This window comes from Mustela erminea, chromosome 5 (assembly GCF_009829155.1).
Source record: "Mustela erminea isolate mMusErm1 chromosome 5, mMusErm1.Pri, whole genome shotgun sequence".
NCBI classification, from domain to species: domain Eukaryota; kingdom Metazoa; phylum Chordata; class Mammalia; order Carnivora; family Mustelidae; genus Mustela; species Mustela erminea.
In genome coordinates, this window is record NC_045618.1 from 19,425,084 (window position 1) to 19,441,551 (window position 16,468).

The following is a 16,468-nucleotide window of genomic DNA, read 5'->3' on the forward strand; positions in this document are numbered from 1 at the left end:
GTGTTTCATAGAAACATTGGAAATATATTTATGAACGTGGTAGGCTGAAGAATGCCGGCCCCACCACCAAAGATGTCCACCGCCTCGTCCCCAGATTATGGGACTGTGTTAGTTTAACATGGTTAAGAGGGGCTTTGCAGATGGGATTAAGTTAAGGATTCTGAGATGGGGAGATTATCTGGGATGATCTGAGTGGGCCTGATGTAACCACCCCTATTATTATATAAGGGAGACAAAGAGATTTGACTACAGAAGAGAATCATTGAAGGGATGTGGCATAAGAAAGAATCAACTGCCCGTTGCTGGCTTTGAAGACGAAGAACGGGGCTGGGAGCCAAGGAATACAGGCAGCTTCCAGAAGCTGGAAGAGGCAAGGAAATGGATTCTCCCCCGGAGCCTCCAGAAGGAAAGAAGGTCGGCTAACATCCTGTCGTTAGGCCAGTGAAACGGATCTCAGGCTTCCGACTTCCAGAACTGGAAGATAATATATTTTTGTTGTTTTAAGCCACTAAATTAGTGGTAATTTGTTACAGCGGCAATAGGAAAGTAATACAAGACTTTCTTCCAGCGGAGGGCCTTAGACACAACTAAGATGACAAACCGCTGATTGAAGCAAGTGTGATATTCAGAATGCAGACAAAACACCTCTGGCTTCTAGAAAACTAAGTGAGGCAATCAGGGTGGCTTTCCAGGAATAAGTAACATCTAAATTGGGCCTCTGAAAATAAGATGGGCTTTGAGAGCAGTAAAAAGATCGATATGAAAGGGTCATTTCACACAGTTCCCTAAGCCAGAGGACAGCTTTAATATACCAAAGGCTCTGGGAGCTAAGAATTCACAATCTAGTTGGAGCCACATTAAATAAATAATTACTTAATATATCAAGTAAGGGGAACCTCGATGCACTTAAATTTGAAAACCTAGATGAAATTTTCTAGGGAAATGCAATTGACCAAAATTGACCCCATTAGCAATATAAAACTTAAACCAATTATTTTAGGGAAGAAACTGGGAAAGTTAGAAAGGAACTACAGTCACAGAAAAGCACAGGGCAGAGCTGGCTCCCTGCAGGACTCCACCAAACGTTCAGAGAGCAGACGGCCTCAGTGATTCATAAATCATTCCAGAGTCTGAAAACAAAGGAAAGCTTCCACACTCTTTTATTTATTTATTTATTTATTTATTTAAGATTTTACCTATTTATTTGACAGAAAGAGAGACACAGCAAGAGAGGGAACACAAGCAGGGGGAGCAGCAGAAAAAGGGAGAAGCAAGCTTCCTGCCAAGCAGGGAGCCTGATGTGGGACTCCATTCCAGGACCCTGGGATCATGCATGACCTGAGCAGAAGGCAGATGCTTAACGACTGAGCCACCGAGGCTCCCCTTCCACGCTCTTTTAAAAGCTAATATATCTTTGATATCTAAGCCGAGGACTAGCATATAACCCGCACATGCACACACACGTGTGAATTATGAAGCAGTATCACATATGAATATGGATGCAAAAAGCCTAAACAAAGCATTAGCAAAGAGCAGTATCACATTAAGGAAAAAATATACTATGACCAAGTGAGACTTATACCAGGAATTCAAGGTTCCTCTACTATTAGGACACCATTTACATCATATACCACCTTACTATATCTAAGGAGAACAATCATATAGACACTTGTCTCCCCAGTGCAGCAAAAGCCTTTAGCAACTCAAGTATCCATGTTGGATTTTAAAAGAATTACACTTGTGGTGGCCATATCTGAGACGATTTATGCATCAAAAGATATAAGGAAGTGAAGGGGGGGAATCAGAGGGGGAGACAAATCATGAGAGTCAGTGGACTCTGGGAAACAGAGAGTTTTAGAGGGGAGGGAGGTGGGAGATGGGTGAGTCTGGTAGTGGGTATTAAGGAGGGCATTGATTGCACAGAGAACTGGGTGTGGTGCATAAACAATGAATCTTGGAACACTACATCAAAACCTAATGATGTACTGTATGGTGACTAACATAACACCATAAAAATTTTCAAACAAGAGATAAGTAAATAAATGAGTATCCACAGAGTCCACACAGACACACATAAATAAATGGGGGAGAAGAGGAAGCTCTCCTTGCAGGAGAACATGGATCAAAAATGTGGAAGAAATAATGGAGTCAGAACAGCACCATTTTGAAGCCCCCACATGAATAGAGTCTGTGGAGAATCAAAATGCTAAAACTAGTGAGTGAAAGTCAGATGAAGAACAGGATATTTATGTAGCCTCAAAAATAACCCACAAATTTTTGCTAATTGCAAAAGGAAAGATCATAACTCTCTATCAGATTCAACTAGAAACTCAACCTGAACCAAATAATAAAAGTGAACACCCAATAACGGGACAAACCAGCAGCATGTGCCTCCTGAGAAGCCGCACTGGGAAGAACACAACATCGCTTCTGTGGTATTCCTGCCGAAAATACATAGCCTCTGTCCCATCGTGACAAAAGAGCAGACCAAACCAAATTTAGAGACCTCCTACAAAAGAAAACTAGACTTCACTTGTTTTTTTGAAGAAAGGTGAAGGTCAGGAAAGATACACACTAAGCAACTGACCCAGACTGGAGGAGACTATGAACACAATAATGAAATGTATCATGGGATTCCAGATTGGATTCTGGAGCAAGAAAAGAAAGCTATAGAAGACATCGTTGGGACTACAAACAAACTTCAATAAAATCGTATATTAGATAATGATATTATGTCAACATTGCATATCCCAAGTTTGCTAAACATACAATGTTAAGAGTCCTCAAAAAACATAAATATAAGTATATGGGGCACCTGGGTGGCTCAGTTAGTTAAGCATCTGCCTTCGGGTCAGATCATGATCCCGGGGTCCTGGGATCGAGTCTCCAGGCGAGCTCCCTGCTTGGCAGAAAGTCTGCTTGTCCCTCTCCCTGTTCTCGCTTTTTCGCTCTCTTGCTCTCTAATAAATAAATAAAATCTTCTTCTTTTTCTAAGAAGGGAGTATTTATAGATAAAAAGACAGTCTGCAAATTAGTCTCAGGTGATTCAGGGAAAAAGTGTGTCTGAGTAGGGGAGGGCACTGGGGAGGGTGCAAGAAGGAGGGGGGAGAGAGGGAGAGAGAGAAAGAGAAAGCACATGACCCCGCAAGGAGAGGAAAGTGTGAACCATCGGAGAGCGTGGGTAATGGGTATACCAGTGCTTTCTGCAACAATGAACACAAGAAGCTAACAAAAATATGGTGGAGTACAAGTCAAGAGGACAGGGATATGAGAACAAATAGTTCCCTTTGAGTCTGATGACAGGGAACAAGTGGGTCAGAACACTGGGTATCAGCCTGGTGGAAGTGGGCATCATCAGACAGGGATTTGGCTCAGAAACACCCGCTCACAGGGAGCAGATGGTGACAGTAGCTGGCCACGGGACATGTGTAGCTGAATCACCGAAAGACGTAGGGCTCGAGACACAGTTTGGGAAGAGAGTGGTGGGGACCATTTCAGGGTGGAACCATAAGGACCCCAGGGCCACAAGAGAAAGGGCAGGCAGTGGTCAGCACAAGGGCCCCCTTGGAAAGCGGTGGCATCTGGAGGCCAGGAGACAGCACAAGGGTGAGCAGTCCTTGATGGCAGTGCTCCCATGACACTGGGAAGATACAGCTGAGAAAATGAACCAGGCTTGGGTTCTGAGGGGGACACATCAGTCCCCCAAGCCCAGCTGGTCCCAGAGGTAAAAGGAAGGCAGAGAACAGCAAAAGAAGGCTTGGAAGGCAGGCCCGGAGGCCCGCAGGTGAGCAGGCAGCGCAGGAAACATGACTTCCACCTGGGCACCAGGTCCCACCCGCAGGACCCAAGAGCCCCTAGCAACACCCCTGGCCCATGTTTGGACACCCCCGCTTCACATCGCAAAGTCAGCATCCGTTGGGTGTCTGGCCCTTCATTCCCATTCTTTCCTCCCTCCACACTGCCCGGCAAGCACTGCCGGGAAAGAGAAAAGTCCTTCCAACAAGAACTCCCCTTGGTTAGCATGGGAGAAAGGGCTGAGGTCAGGACTGACCCTAGAACCCATCCAGAATGACTCTGGGCATCAGTGTTCCACTCCAGGGTCAGCAGTCACCTGCTGGAATGTCGCCTCCATGAGGGCCAGGACCAGATCGCGTCTCTCGTTTACCCCTGAATGCACAGGGCCTGACACGTAGTTGGCATCAAACAGACCCGGACCGAGCCAATAAACTACTGCCTTGGGTAACAGGGCCTGCGCCAAGTTTTAACACAGAGACCGGAACATAAAATGGACTCAAGCCAACTTATGGAAAACTCACAGTCACTGAAAGCTTAAAAGCATAGAGAATGGGATTAATATTTCTACAGAGATTCATCCAAACACTGTACCCAGGCCTCATTTATCCTTTTTTTTTTTTTTTTTCTCCTGATTGTCCATCAATCAGCCTAGAATCAGAGCCTCCAGAGGGAATCCCAAGAGCACCGGTGATTTCCCCAGGCGAGAGGGACTTCCCTTCCAGCCTCCAGGGGGCCCATGTGTGCAGGGCTCTGTCCACTTCTTTGGAGATCTTGGGGCTAGTTTTGCTGAATGACCCAGTTTTTTAAAAGAAGGAAGGATGGAAGAGGGAGGAAAATGCCACAGGTCAACTGATTGTTCATCCAAGAGGAATTTTTTTAACTGAATATATAGGAATTTTTCGATGGTAACAAGCTTTCTTGAATTCCTCACATTTTTAAATGTTTTGGGGCCCGTCCCACTATGTGTGGCCTCCCAGCCAGGACACCTGTAGGACCCTCTTTTTGGTATCCTCCCTTCAGTGCCCTGTCACCCCAATTTCTGCTCCCCCTATGATGGTCAGCTCGGCCAACAGGGCCCGTCCTCAAGCATATGACCCTGGCCTTTCCTTTTTGGCAGGCTCCTACACCTAAAAAGCCTGGTTGGCTTATACAGGAGCGGCTGGAAATTTGGGAGACAACAAGCATGGATAACACTTCAGCTCCTCAGCATTCGGATCCTGGAGACCACTCTAGAAGCTTCCATGCACTTTTCAGAGTGGCTATTGTAGGAACCAAGCTCCTGCTGCCTACAGCAATAACCTTGGCCTACTCGCCTTCCACTGGACTTTCCACTGGACATTCCACTAAACTGTGCCCTTCCCTGTCTCCTGCTTCCTGGGACTCTTCCCTCTCTCAAACCAACTACCTGCACTCAGGTCCTCATCTGAGGCCTGGATTTTAGAGAGCCCCCTCGATGGACCTTTCCCATAAAGGGTTGACACCTTGTGTTTTTTTTTTTTTTTAAAGATTTTATTTATTTATTTGACAGAGAGAGAAATCACAAGTAGGCGGAGAGTCTGGCAGAGAGAGAGAGAGAAGCAGGCTCCCGCTGAGCAAAGAGCCCGATGCGGGGCTCGATCCCAGGACACTGAGATCATGACCTGAGCCGAAGGCAGCGGCTTAATCCACTGAGCCACCCAGGCGCCCCAACACCTTGTGTTTTAATAGTACTTTCTGCTTAATGAAAACCCACCAGCAATAGCTCATTTAATTTTCAGCAACCTGCTGAAATGAAAATTTTGAGAAAAGTACTACCTCTCTTCCACAGATAAGGAAACATGGAAGTAAGAAAAAGCAGCAGACGCCGAGCATCTCTGCAAGCTGGGGAGGAGCGAGAGACCCCGCCCACAGCTGCCAGGCCCTGTCCCTGGCCATATCCACTCCCAGGCCATGTGGGCGGGCAGTGTCCATTTCACAGAGTATAACAGGCTCCAAAGCCACGGAGTTATTCAGCCTCAGGGAATAATAATGGCAATAATTACAATATTAGTAGAAGGAAGATGATGGCTTTATAGAGCGATTTTACTGGGTTTTAATTTTATTCTTTCCAAAAAGCAATTACCAAGCATCCTCCTCCCACCCGAACACCCCAAATGAAAATCCCAATGATTTCTTCAGTCATTTGTCTTAAAAAGAAATTTAAAAATGAGATCAAAGGGACTTGGATGAACACATGGTTCATATAAAGCAAATGGCAGGATCGGAGATTCCCCCAGAGCTGGGGAGAATGAAGTCGGAACGCCACAACGAATGCCGAAACCATTATTCCTAAACACTCAGGAGGCCAAAGGGGCCCTGTGGGTTTTTCTAGAAGACTCTGAAGTCCGAGAAACACTTATCTGGTGGTCTCAAAATGCCCCCTGCAAGTACAAGGCAGCCAGGAGATGTGCATGTGGAGCCCCAGCCCCAAAGGAGCGGGGAGATCTGTCTGCTCCCACCTACCCCTGGTCTTCCAAGGTGGATCCTCAGCTAACACTGGCGCCAGAACCCTCCACAGCGGGGGGCGGGTACACATCAGGAATGCCGCAGGGCACCCAAGAAATGTTGCCAGGTCCTTACAGGAGCCCCCCCGCCGGCCCAAGGGCATAAACTCAACCTCCACAGAATGTGAGAATCATCGGGTATGTTCTCTGAACAACAATGGCAAAGGAGATAACGCGTGTACTGGAGGTCAGTCAAAGACACAGTGAGTGACTTCGGTGTGCTGATTTACTGGGTATAAATGTGTTTTTTGGTTTTTTTTTTTTTTCCTAAAGCTACTGTCCTAAGGTAGCCTTTGTGTTCTTTTGCCGTGGCTGTTTTGTTGGGTAGAAGCCGGGCACAGCCGCCATTCCCAGTTGTAGTTTTGTTTTTTGTTTTTTTAAGATATTTATTTATTTATAAGATTTTTATTTATTTATTTATTTATTTGCATGAGAGACAGTGTGTGCCAAAGCACAGAGGGAGAGGGAGAAGCAAACACCCCCTCCCCTGCTGCCCCAAGCAGAGAGCCCAACGTGGGGCTCAATCCCAGGACACTGAGATCATGACCTGAGCTGAAGGCAGAGTCTTAACCCCCTGAGCCACCCAGGTGCCCCCAGTTGTAGTTTCTGAAGCTTGACCTCCATGAAAGAAGGATGTTAGGGGAAGGAGGCCCTTGACATGAGGTACAGTGGCTGAAGAAGCAAGAGCAGAGGGGGCGGCTTCCCCAGCCAGATGAGAGCTGGCTTGGGTTCTCTGACCAGCAGGGAGGCACCCCACGCTGCAGCCCCCAGGTGGAGGGCCCCAGGCACCATGGCCCCTCTGCAAGGCCCCTGTCATCAAAGATGGCACAGATAAGTTGAGAAATTTCATACGTGGAACAGTTAATGAGTGACCTGAGGCCTCAGTGACCTGGCAGACATGTGACCCAACCATTGGCTTAAAGGGCGAGGGGCCAGGGTCAGACTGCTACTGTGAGATAAGAGATGTGGCCAGGAACCCTGGGGGCAGGGCAGTGCAGGGGCAGGGCACCTGTACACACAGGCACAGGGAAGTTCAGGGAAGTTCCTCTCTATTCACAGCTCTGAATGCCAGGGGAATGGAGGACAGAGTCTCGGGGGGGTAAGTTGCTTCAGCTTGTGCTACACACAAACACATGTCAGCCTCATGGTACAGCTGTCCCGAGGAAAAATTGTTAAAGTAGAAATCACATTTGGGCTTGTGAAAGAGTCCTGGGGCACCCAACAGAAGCACATGTGAAATTACTTCATAGAGATTTTCCCATTAATCCAGCATACAGAGCACACCCCCCTCCCCAAGAGAATGGGGGAGAGACACAGAAGTCTACACCAAGCTCAGAGTACAAATCACAATCCACATAAGAAAATGGTCCAGGGCACCTGAGTGGCTCAGTGGGTTAAGTCTCTGCCTTCGGCTCAGGTCATGATCTCAGGGTCCTGGGATCGGGTCCCGCGTCGGGCTCTCTGCTCACTGGGGAGCCTGCTTCCCCCTCTCTCTCTGCCTGCCTCTCTGCCTACTTGCAATCTCCCTCTCTCTGTCATGTAAATAAAAAATTAAAACCTTTAAAAAAAATAAAAAGAAAGAAAATGGTCCAATGTGAGAGTGGGTCTACAGGACAAACAGCAAGAGCTGTACCCCCAAGAAACTTAGAAGGCAGACTAATTTGAAGAAGACTTCAAATAAATTAGGGTAAAATAACCAAAGTCCTCAAGGAGGGATAAAGTCATAATGAAAGAAGAGGACACTATGAAAAAGATAGGTAGAACTGGAAAAGAATCAAACATAACTTCCAGAAGTCTAGAGTCTCATCACTAAAACTGAAAACTTAATGATGAGATTAAATGGAGATTAGACCCCATTGAGGAGAAATCTGGTGAAGTGGGAGACCAGTAAGAAGAAATGGTTCCTAATACAGAATAGAAAGAGACCTAATATGTTAAAAAAAAAAAAAAAAAAAGTTAATGAAACACTGAGGAAAGAACAGGAAGGTCCACACTGATGGATTCGGAGCTCCAGGAAGGGAAAGAGCTGACCATGGGAAAGAGGCACTTCCCACTGGCCTGAGGCTGGGTCTGTCTCAGAACTCACAGAAGTCATGAATTCTCACATCCAAAAAAAAAAAAATCACAGTGGATCCCACATGGGATAAATATGGCAAAATTCTGCCACAGACACCCTATAGAACACAAAGATAACATTGTTCAACCTGCGGAGAAAAAAAGATTTATATAGAGTCTAAAATCGAAAGGATAGAAGACGTTTTGTAGCAAAAACAAAAGTCAGAAGAGGGTAGAATAACGTCTTGAACGTGTTGAGAAAAGACAAGACTTCACCTAGAATTCTATAGTCTAAAAAACCATCACTAGCAGTACCGGTGAAATAAAGGCAGTTTCGGGAAAAGCAAAGATAATAAGGGAATCACTCACAAACCTTGTTTGAAAAGGTTAAAAACATGAAGAACCAAACAAAAAGCAGGAACAGACTCATAAATACAGAGAACGGATGGTTGCTGGCGGGGGAGGGGCAAAGTGAATGAAGGAGAGTGGGAGACACAGGTCTCCAGTTGTGGAAAGAGTAAGTCACAGGAATAAAGAGCATAGTATAAGGAGTGTGGTCAATGAGACTGTAACAGGGATGTAACAGGTGGTGAACAGTTATGCTTATGGTGGCCACAGCACAATGTACCGACTTGCCAAATCTCTAAGCTCTACACCCGAAACTAATATAACATAGTGTGTCAATGGTACTCAAAACAGCTGAAATTTTAAAAATTTTTTGAAGAAAGGTTCTTTCAGAAGGATGTTACACACAGAAAAGCGGGTTGCAAGAAACAATACTGAGCAGATTAGTTGGCAAATAAATAAATAAAACTAAATAACTAACTGTAAAGAGACGTAAAGATGAAAAACAAATAAATAAATAAAACAAAAAATACATAATGATAATGACTGAGTAGGAGGAGGAACAAAAGCAAAAGAGAATGGATAAAAATAACAGGTAAAGTGAAAGTGAAGGCATTCGAAGGCCCTTCATCGTGAAGTATTGATAGCTGGAGCTTTATAGACTTCCCTAAGACAAATACATTGTTTTTATCTTTTAAGGTAACAACCAGAATGTAAGATTATAAACTTTCACACCAATGGAAGAAAGAAGGGGCATTTGAGACTATCTGGTGAAGCCAAAAGAAAGGAAGAAAAACAACAAAAAGAAACAGAAGCAAAGAAAAAGCATGAGTATCGTCAACCAAAAACAAAACACAAGATGGTGGAAATAAATGTAATGATATCAGAAACAGCACAAATGTAAAAATACTAACATCGCCGGGACTCCTGGGTGGCTCAGTTGGTCAAGGCTATTCCTTTGGCTCAGGTCATGATCTCAGTGTCCTGGGATTGAGCCCCACGTCGGGTTCCCTGCTGAGCCAGGAGTCTGCTTGTCTCCCACTCTCTCTCTCTCAAATAAATAAATAAAATCTTGGGGAAAAAAAGCCACAACAAAACACTAATATCACCAATGAAAAGACAGATATTCTCAAATTGGACATTTTTAAAAATTTGGATACATAATACTTTTAAGAAAATTATACAAAACATCATGATAGAGAAAGACTGAAAATAAAACTTAAGGAAAAGGAAACATCAGGCAAACATTGACCAAAATAAAAACTCAGGCAAGGGGCACCTGGGTGGCTGAGTGGGTTAGGCCTCTGCCTTCAGCTCAGGTCATGATCTCAGGGTCCTGAGATCGAGTCCCATATCGGGCTCTCTGCTCGGCAGGAAACCTGTTTCCCGCCCTCTCTCTGTCTGCCTCTCTGCCTACTTGTGATCTCTCTCTTAAAAAAAAAAAAACAAAAAAACAAAAAATAAACCTCAGGCAATATCAGGTACACATAGCTAGGAAGCCAGAAGTTTTACTAGGGATTAAAAAAATGGTCCATTACATGATAGTAAAAGGAATAATTCCCCAGGAATATGGCTCCTACACCTGAATACAGCAAACAATACCATCTCATAACATGAAGTGAAAATTGATAGAACTGAAAGGTGAAATTGGCCAAACCACAACAGTTATGAGATTTTTAACATACCTCGAGTTAAAACAAATAAACCAAGCAAGTCAAAAATAAGAGTGATTTTGACATCACAAGTTTGAGCTTTAGGACATTGTTCACAACAATTAAGGAATATACATTATTTTAATGTATGCATAAAGCATGTATTAATACAAAAAAAACGCCTAAACTCTAAACCACAATGCAAACCTCAGCCATTTCCGAAAAATCAGTATTATATGGAATGCAATATGGCCAATGAGCTTCTACTGGACCTAACCGTCCTGTAGAGAGCAACCACAAATCTGAACAAAATACAAAAATGCAGTGAACTGAAGACTGGAAGGTGAGCCAAGACAGGAAGACGCTGAGAGTGGAGAAGGGGTGGTGGGCGATCAAGGCTAGGAAGAGAACAGCACAGGGGGCTGAAGGCAGGCCTCGTCACACTCTTCAGGGGTAGCTTATACTCTAACAGAAGATCCGTAAGACAGAGCTCAGGCGACATAGTGATGAGGCAGGACCTGAGGACGTGCTGGAAAGGTATTCCCCTAACTAAATTATAGTACGTTGTTGTAATCATTTTATTTTATTATTGTTGCCGTTAACCCCTTTCTATGCCTAATATATAAAATAAACTTTATCATACATACATACATATAAGAAAAAACACAGTAGATACGGGGTTTGTTACTACCCATGGTTTCAGACATCCAGTGAGCATCACAAATGTATCTCTCAGGATGGTGGTTTTTCCAGGGAGTAAGTTAGAGGGATGATATGGGATGGGGTCGACACTTGGTCATGTCCATAAATGCTTGTCTCTCAAAAAAGAAAAAAGTTCAGAAGCAAATATAGTGTATCTTAACATTTGGTTAAGTCTGAATGCTGGGCTTATGGACTTCTGGTTTCCTTTTGTGCGTGTGGGTCATTTTCGTTGTTGCCTTTGTTTTTTTTGTTTTTGTTTTTTTGTTTTTGCCTGTTTCAAATATCTCAGAACTAAAAATAACGTAAATCCACCACATCTGTTGAATTCTACATTGTCTGTGTCCCCCCACCAAATCATAAGCTCCCCAGAGGCAGGGACTATGCTGTGTCAAGCTCACCCCAGTGTTCCCAGGCTCTGGGGGGGTCAACAAATACTTACTGGCCAAATAAATGAAAAGCGAGAGGAAAAATGTAAGCATATGACCTTTCAGAGCAACTTCTGGTCTAGATAACACTAAGATTCCATGATTTCATTTTAGGTTTGTTCAAGAGTCAAGAATGGTGGATTTAAGAAGGATAATGAGAGCTTTCAGCTCCTAGTTCAGTGCCCTGTAGGGTTTCTCTTTCTCTCCCACTGAATACAGAATGAAGGCATTTAAGCGGTCCCCTGAGGATGAAGAATGGGGGTACAAATAATAATTACAAGCAGGGCAGCTGCCACTATAGCTAAAATTTGCTAGCAGCTAAGGGATAACTTGCACAGTATCACCTGTAACACTCACAAACACAAAGAGATGATGACATTACTGAGCTGCAGATGATTAAACTAAGGGTCGGAGTGGCTCAGTCCTTTCCACTTTGTCTGAGGCTATGTAGCAATTTCAGTATTTATCAAGAAAAATATGTGAACAGATGACCAGCCAGCTATGACCTCCATTCTTATAGAAAGGGTCCCTTTGTACAGCCTATTTCTAATTTCTCCAAATTTGTTTTTACCAAATATTTTACCAGATATTTGTGAGTGTTCTCAAGAACATGCCCCCCCACCACCCACCGCAATTCCACCACGGGGCTGGAAGGATCACATCATCCCTCGTGTGTTCCACAGCAATAACACTGAGAAGTGCACAGAAGGAAGACCGTGTGAGGACACAGGGAGAAGGTGGCCATCTACAAACCAAGGAAAGAGACCTTGGGAGAAACCAACCCTACGGACATCTTGATCTTGGACTTCTGGTCTTCAGAATTTTAAGGAAATGAATGCCTACTGTTTAAGCCACCCAGGTTATGGTACTTTGTTCTGGAAGCCCTAACAAATTACAACAGAGACACATGGGTATCAAGGGACTCTTCTGGGGTCACACCCAAGGAATACCGAGTCAAGCTTCTAGCACTGTTCTTCTTCCTTTCTGCTGGAGTAATACTTGAAATATTCTTCTGTTCTTCGTGTTAATATTTTTATCTGTCAATATTAAGAGATTAAGATGGAGAAACTCAAAGTAGCATGTTTAATTCCATTTATTTTGGGTTCTTCTACTAGCTGAGATAAAGAACAACATGGGAGACCATCACCACCACTGAAACAACAACAAAAAACACTGAATAAACTATGAAATCATTTCTTTTTAATCCACTGGAGACCTGAGGTCTCGATGAAGTTGGGAGTAAGAACTAAATCTCCGTGGTCCTGAGGGATTGAGCCCCTCCTAAGTGAGCAAAGACCAGCAGCCACATGCATTCCCTGTGGCACAGGCAGGATGAGGAGCTGAAACAGCGGCAAACAGAGGATCTTGTGTTAGTCCGAGGAAACCAGCCAAGTCCTTATCAATTGTGTGAGCTGAGAGGATGGATTGGATCTGGAGCAGGGGTGCCCTGAATCTTCTCTACCAGACTTTTTCCAAGTATGGTGGCCTGCAGGATGCCGGGACAAGAACAGAGAGCAGAATGGCACCTCCACAGTGATGTGGGGACTGAGATCTAGGCTCTTCCAGTCCTGCCTCAAGACATGGGACACCAGTGGAGACCCAAAAGCAGGTAAAGTTCCAATCCAGATCAACCCGCCTCAACTCCCCATTAAAGAGGAGAGTTCGTCTCCTGAGCCCTGCTGCCTCGTTGTCACTACAAGAGAAGCCGGCTGAGGACAGGCTCTCAGAGAGAGAGAAACAATTGCTGAGAAGCCCAGGCCGGCCAGGCCTACCTGAGGTCGAGCCTCCTGCTCTGCTCCTTGGTTCCATGAGGCCGGGGCACCGATGTGCTGGGTGGTGATGCTGGTCTGATGTCTGTCATTTCCAACCAAAGGAATCTTAATGGACGTAAAACACGAGTCCCAACCAACGACTTATTCCGGACCATATGTACAATTGTTAGGCAAACGACTGCATAAATTGGCAATACACAGTTTCTAAAGAGATACGGCACCTTCTAAATCCTCATTACAATTCACTTTATAACACTACAAATGAGGCAAACAATACTACAAAATAACTACAGCGGTTTTCCGAAACAATCGTAAATGATGTCTACATAAAGTAGACATCAATGTCGTTGCAGGATGGTGTATCTGTGTTTTAACAAACACACCGAAACACAATAGGTTTCCTAACCTGACAGGGCCTTGTAGGAAGTGTTAATGTTCTGCCATCTACCTCCACCATCCCATGTTAAGCGTCCCATGATGGAGGACACAGAGATTGAAATTGTTACTAAAGCCTATGAAAATCGGGGAGATTCTAAACTGAATCCAACCGGAGAAATTAAAATGAACATAGAAGACAGAAAGAAAGCTTTGAAAACTGAGAAATGTTTCAAAATAATCCAAAGTACCATTTTTGCTGCTGAGAATAACCCCCAAAACCTTCAAAAATTCATGCTGTGACCCAAAAAGAAAAAAGAAAAAAAGAAAGAAAAAGAAAGAAAGAAAGGAAGGAAGGCTCGCAGACTCCACATTTTTCATGCCAAGTTCCAATCTGGAGTGACACTTTATGAATCATTTTATAAGGTCCTAAAAATAAGAAGCTATAAAGGTAATAGGATCAGCCTATCCTCTCCCTGGGAGCCCCAAAGCCTGCTAGAAATGCAATCTCAGTACTACCTACGAGAAGGCAGTGGGTCCTTCCAGGTGGCCTTGTCCCTGGGCTAGTCCCTTTGTCCGCCTAGAGAACAGGGTGGCTGACCACAGTTCAGCTCCCAGGTAAATGGAGCGCCTCATGAAGGAGGAAGAATTGTCAGACTCTTCCTCACCTGCAAGGCCAGCTGGTTACTCCTAGGCCAGGTGCAAGGTTGGGGTAACACAAGATCCAAGGCAAAGCACAAGGACACCTAGGACAGCCATGTTCAACCCTAAAGAATATGTTCCCATAGGAAATCCTGGATGATTCATCTCATTCCTGTTTCCAGGAAGCCAAAAATGTGTCTTGCTGGTTTCCCAGCGAATTGATTTTCTCAACTTCTCAATGGAATTTCTAGATTCCCAGGAAGTCAACCCACCCTTGAGAGGGCCTGACTGCTTTATTGACTAAACCTATTAGAAGGCCCATGATCTTTCTCAACACAGGAATAAAATTTATGGAGTATGTCACCCAAAGCAAGAAGGACTAGAAGGAAATAGATACCCTTCTCCGGCATCTGTGCTCCTACCTGGGACACAGTCTGCGCTGGCCTTACATCACTCTAGCACCACAGAGCACAATGACATGAGAAGTGGAGGCAGCGAAGGGGAGAGGACTTTTTAAGCAAATTCAGAGATTTCTTGCACAACTGCTCTTATTTTAACGTCCTTTCTATCACATCCTCCCCACCTAGGATTTCTTCATTTAATTTTCTCCATTATAGGCTCAACACTCCAGCAAAAGTGCGCCTTGATCACAGTCTCAGGGACAAAAAATGCAAACCCGAGCGCAATTTATCACATTGTCAGCAATCCCGGGGGTCGCACATGCCCCTAAAGAGGATGGCGGGGAGTAATGAGACAAATATTCTATGGTATCATCCACAAGCACCCTAGGTTTCCGATCCAGACCAGCAGTCAATGAGCGCCGGCTTGAATTGAGGTAAAAGTGAGAATAATACGTACTTGCCCTTTGACTTCATTGTGGGCCCCTGCCGGGTGGTTCTCACCTGAAAAACCCACTTCTGATGGCCCACCAGTGCTGTTACTCAGGTTTAATACCCCTTAGTGTGGCGGTTCTCAACACCAGCTGAACCCTAGGAACAGCTGGTGAGCTTTTAAATCATCAGATGCCCAGACCGTGCTCCAGACCAGTGACAACAGCTCTCCAGGAGCAGGACCCACGAGGGAGTAGTTGTTAAGCCTCTCCAGCCCTGAGACCCACTGCCTTGGCCTCATCCCCCTGCCTCTGAAACGACATATTCAGATTAAGCAGAAAATGCACACAGATGTAGAATGACCAACAGTTATTCGAAGGCAGATTTAAAAACAAAACAAAACAAACAAACAAAAAACTCTTCTACCAAGATTTTCAGGGGCCTGATGTTTAAAAGAACACCCCAACTTCAGGCCCAGACATACAACCGACCAACTCCCCCAAGCCCGTGCTTCGGAGTCAAGAGCATGTTTTAGTTACTGGTCATTTCCTGCTGAGGTCCACCTTCCCCTACTTTTGTAAGGCGATAGGAAGGAGCAGAGCCAAAACTCTCATGTACGGTGGCATTCTCCATCCCTCGGAGCTCTGCTGGGGTTTCATAGATGGCCTGGATTCAGCAAAATCACCCCCACTATCTCCCTGCCGATGCAGACCAGCTAAAGAGGGCCACTCCCTGGATGAGGTCGGGCCTACAGGCAACAACTGAGCTGGGCTGCAAGGCTTGCTCGTACATCTGAAAGCTGTCCTAAAGGAGGGTCAGAGCACGGATGTATTTCTGAGGTCACTGGAATACCAAACAGAGACACTACTTTTTTTTTTTTTTTTTTAAATCCAGAGAGTAAGTCTTTAAACTACAAAAGCACAACTTCCAAAGCTCAGCCATGGGGTCCTATGCCCTCAGGCCAGGGAGGAAATGCCACCCGTGAGCAGCCATCTTTATCAGGGGACACTCACAAGAAGACTGCTGGTGACATAGCCATGACCATTTCTGTGAGGTGTCCTTAAACACCTGACCTTGAGTCCACAGGTCGCTCGAATAGAGAGAAGCACAGAATATAAGAACCCTGGGTTCTCACCCCAAGCAACTTAGTAGAATCACCTCTAAAAACAAGGACACCCCAGTCACACCCCAGACCAACACTTGGGGACACGCCAGTGCCAGGCATCACATAAAGCAGTGGTTTCCACACCTGAGCACCCATCAGAAGCACCTGTGAAGCGACCCATTCCTGGAACGCCCCCCCACCTTGCCAGGTTCTGATTCAGGAAGTCCCGCTGGGCTGAGAACGTGCAG

General features: G+C 45.0%; 1 protein-coding gene across 4 annotated transcripts in view; it reads right to left on the minus strand.

Moving 5' to 3' along the window:
* The window catches only part of ADAMTS17 (ADAM metallopeptidase with thrombospondin type 1 motif 17), a 326,270-nt gene that overhangs the window by 297,816 nt on the left and 11,986 nt on the right, over positions 1-16,468 (minus strand). The window lies entirely within an intron of this gene.